General features: G+C 33.4%; 1 long non-coding RNA gene across 1 annotated transcript; it reads left to right on the top strand.

The window, feature by feature from the left end:
* The first annotated feature begins 318 nt into the window (after positions 1–318).
* LOC107845714 lies at positions 319–3,393 on the top strand. Its single transcript, XR_001666957.2, has 2 exons — positions 319–2,569; positions 3,153–3,393. It is a non-coding gene; the product is annotated as an uncharacterized LOC107845714 (long non-coding RNA).
* The last annotated feature ends 1,130 nt before the right edge of the window (positions 3,394–4,523 follow it).

Here is a 4,523-nt window from a genome sequence, read left to right as displayed (position 1 = left end):
TGAGTATCCAAATATCTCAACTCAACCAACAAAAAATTCTAACAATGGTCACATTTTTCATCAAGAAAACACTTTTAAAGCTCCATTCATGTGGGGCTCTCCAAAAGAGTAACCTTTGAGTTAAAACATTCTCTTGCAAGCATCTATCACTCGAGCCCAACACAAATAGAGTCTAATCGAATCAAACTAAAAAACCTATAATTTAAAAATTAAACAAACAATTTCACAATATCTATGGAAAACAAACTAAGTCACATCACCACATATCATCACATAAAAATCAAAATGAATATCTCATATGTCCATTACATGCATTAATACAGACCCAAAATAGAATATTACAACTATATTAGAAAATGGTTAAATTTTAAACTGCTTGGCAGTCAATAAAAATTATGATCTATTTCAGACTTTAAACTCATGTCACTTACGTGTCTTTTATAGTGAGCTGCCATTTCAGACTTTAAACCTATGTCACTTACGTGTCTTTTATGGTGAGCTGCCACATTCCCCCCAACATCTTCTGGATTATTTCCTTCTTTATTATACAAAGTTCTCAGTTCTTTTTGGAGTTCAATGCTTTAATGTTCTTTCATGGACAATCCTTTCTAGCAGACTTTTGTTTCTCTGCTTCTCATTTCAAATCTATGCTATCAGATTCAGTAAATTTCATGGATTTTCCCTTAATTTTTATGAGGTAATAGCTTCTTAAAGGAACAGAGAAAGAACAATAGTAGAGTTTCTTGGTCGATTTCTTTTCTTCCAACTAAAGTTATGAAATTTCTTTATGTGAAATGTGGTGGTTGTAATTCCAATTTTTATTTTATTATTTTGTATTTTTGCTGTTCAATTTTGCATTTTCAAGATGGTATTTGCTGAGTTTTCTTGATTTCAACATCTAAATTGGGGGAAAAGATTGGTCTATGTAATCTTGCATCAATTTTTTCATGTTTTTGCTTTATTTTCATCTTCAATTTTAATTTTGCTCTGCTGATGCTTTAATTGGTTTCATCTATTTTGTGTTTTGGATCTCCGGTTTAGCATTTCAAAGATGCTTGAGTTGAAAAGTTAAATTTCATTATTTGAAAAGAAAAGAGAAAGGAAAAAAGATTTATGTTACTTTGAGTACATCAAGCTTCTGGGTTTGTCAATTTTGTTCTTCATATGCAATGAGTTTAACTTGCGAATCTTACACTCTATTCCCTTTAGACTCCATTTTATGGGGCTAAGTTGGGTATGTTGTTACTATCTATTGTACTATCTTGTATTTTTTTACGCCTTTTTTAGCAATGTTATTGCCTTGAATCGGATTTTTATGTGAAATAACATCTCTATATCACTTATGAGATAGAGGTACTATTGCATACACTATATTTTCTTCGGACTCTATTTTATGAGAGTGCGTTGGATATGTTGTTGTATTTGAGTGCATGTGCATACTGCCTGCTATTATGTGTTGTTTTTATTACTATCTATTGTCTTTGCATTTTACTTATGTCTTTTTTAGCTTGTTATTGTCTTGAACTGGGTTTTTATAGAAAATAACATCTCTACCTCACCTATGGGATAGAGGTATTGTTTACACACTCTATTATCTTCAAAAGTATTGTTTCCACACACTAATAATCTTCAAACTCCATTTTATAGAACTACGTTCGGTATGTTGCTGTTGTATTTGAGAGCATCTGCGTGTTGTCTGCTACTATTGTTGTTTTTGTTATTATTTATTGTCTCTTGTATTTTCATTACATCTTTTTTATCCTGTTATTGTCTTGAATCAAGTTTCTATAGAAAATAACATCTCTACCTCACCTATGGTAAAGATGTATTGTTTGCAGACACTCTATCTCTTCAAAATCCATTTTATGAAACAACGTTGGGTATGTTGCTATTGTATCATATTCTCTGATGTACTATTTGTTGTTTTTGTTACTATTTATTGTCTCTTGTATTTTTATTACATCTTTTTTTGCTCTATTCTCTTCAGACTCTATTTTATGGGATTATGTTGAGTATGTTTTAGTGTATTTGATTGCCTCAACTATTAATGCTTTATCTGCATCCTGATATGACCATTATTAGAACTTTCAAAGGAGTGTGTACATTGTGAAAATACTTGTACACAACAGGATTACTGAAACAGTCAGTAAGGTGAAAATGTGTGGATAATATGTTAAAATGGATAGAGAAAATAACACATTCAACTGGAAAAGAAAGTGGGACTGAGGTAACACATTTTGTGTTCCTAGCATCATTTAATATGCTAGGGGATTTGAGTTTGTCTAAAGACTTAGCTGATCTAGAGTTTGAGGAGGCCTCGAAGTTCTTCAATGTCATGAAGGGTACGTTTCTGCTTTATTTCCGTATCTTATAAAGTGTAATCTACAAAGTTTGAGGAAAAAGATGAAGCGAGACATGAGAAAGGTCGTGGAAATCACGTCTATATTTATCAAGGAAGAATGAAAAAAGGTGCGGAGAATGGGAAAGATTTCTTGGACAAGTTTTAATTTGAGAATACTGAAGGGGAACCAAAAAATTATCAGAACATCAGATCAAAGGATGCATAATGGTAAGTTTTTTTTAAAAAATCTCTTTTTGAAATACATTTCAGTGGTATGAAATTTTTAGAAATTATACCTAGAGGAATTGATATGCTGGTTAGCTTATTGGAGAATGCTCATCATTTCAGGTTATTTGTATATTTTTAGCGCTTTCACTCGTGATGCGCTCAATGTTGATCTTTGTCCGCTGTTCTTCTTAGAATGTTCAATAGTTTAATGTTCATACATTTTATGAGCCCCCGACAAGGTTACTTTAGATAGCGGCATATTTTAGCATATCTAATTCTCGTCTCATTATATAGGGGAATGTCTATGTTACTGAAAGGGTAGTAAAATATGTTTGGGTGACATTGATAGATATATTAGATGTGTAAAGAGGACGATTCAGATTAGAAAGACGGTGGCTGCCATATGTAATCTTCCTAAACCTCTTTATCTCTTATTATATGATTTCTTGTATGTGATAACTATTGTATGTGATAACTATGGATTGCTAAATTTGTCGAGAATCTTATTTGTCTATAGCCTCTCATTTCTCTTTTATCGCTCCAAAAGACGAACATTAACAACTGATATTTTGCAACTGTCTAGGTACCTCTTGCTAGATGCCGCCAAGAAGCTACAAATTCCATTTCTAAGATGTAAATAGTATAGCATGTTATGTGATGTAAATAATGTAATGGATGTAAACAATTATCGCTTGTCAACCATGTAATATCTACATGTAACTAATGTATGTCTTGTAGCTAAGAAAATATTTCAATGTTGGGCCTGTGTTAAGCACGTGCCATTACTACCCAGTCTGAATAATACACATCAAAAGGATTGAATACACCCCACCCCAATTATAAAAATAGAAATTATACAAATACACCATTTATGTTTTCAATATTACAAAAAATTTTAACTCTCTAAATATATTATAAAAATTTCAACATATATACAGAATGTTATGTATATGTCGGTTATATTATCTATATTAATATCTATATTAATAGAGAGCGGTTATATTATCTATATTAATAGAGAGCGTAAAGTAATTAAAAAAGTGGAAGGCACCGAGAGTGTAATGGATGGGACAGTATCCATGGAAAATGTCTCAATTGGTTTTGGACCTGCTAGACCCCTCCATAATAATCTCTCCCATAAGACCACTCGAGCGTGGAGATGAAAACAACATCCTCGAGGTCCTAAAGATCATCAAAGACGTGCTGTGTATCTCCTTAATAACCTTATCTTCCTTCTCTCCAAGATCCTCTTCCTTATAATCATCCTCACCTGTGCCTTTCTCCAGGGCTATCACAACTCGGGAACTGAAGCAACTAAACTCATCAGACTAAGCTCTGTAGGGGGTCGAGAAACAACATGGAGAACATGGAGTGGTGTAACCAGTAAAGTATCAAAATCTGTGGACATCAATTGGTCTACATGAACTCTTAAACAAGTAATGTTAACTTGCACAGCTGACCAATCCACACTTCCCGTAGCATTCTTCTCCTTGAGGCCATTTTGAGGAACATGCTTAACTAAAGCACTCCACAAATTACCATAACCCTGCAAAGTCTCACTACAATCTGATATTCTTCTTGAAAAGGAACCAAGGTAACCTGAATCAGATCAAGAATCCATGCCTCCAACCTAGAAGACCTAGTGTCAATAGATTATGCTATGTTGACCATTTTTATCAAACTCACATAGGTCAAAGAAGGTTGGACAGGTGTTGCTGCAACTGAAGGTGACACTGAAGAGGAGACTGTGGTGGGTGCAACAGTCTCTCTCAAAGTATTACAAACCAAAATAGCTTGGGTATAAGTGGCCTCAAGAGTCTGTACATCAACTACCTAGGAAGACTTCCCATACCTCTTTCTTCTTCTTATTCATTTCTCTCTCATAGTCAACCAAGAACTACAAATTTATAAGTTGTGAAAGTTTTAATCTCTAGATCCCAATTAGGCTTGAATG

Source organism: Capsicum annuum, chromosome 10 (assembly GCF_002878395.1).
Source record: "Capsicum annuum cultivar UCD-10X-F1 chromosome 10, UCD10Xv1.1, whole genome shotgun sequence".
In the NCBI taxonomy this organism is placed as follows: Eukaryota; Viridiplantae; Streptophyta; class Magnoliopsida; order Solanales; family Solanaceae; genus Capsicum; species Capsicum annuum.
Note: the sequence above shows the minus strand (reverse complement) of the source record. Positions and strands in the feature narration are given on the sequence as shown.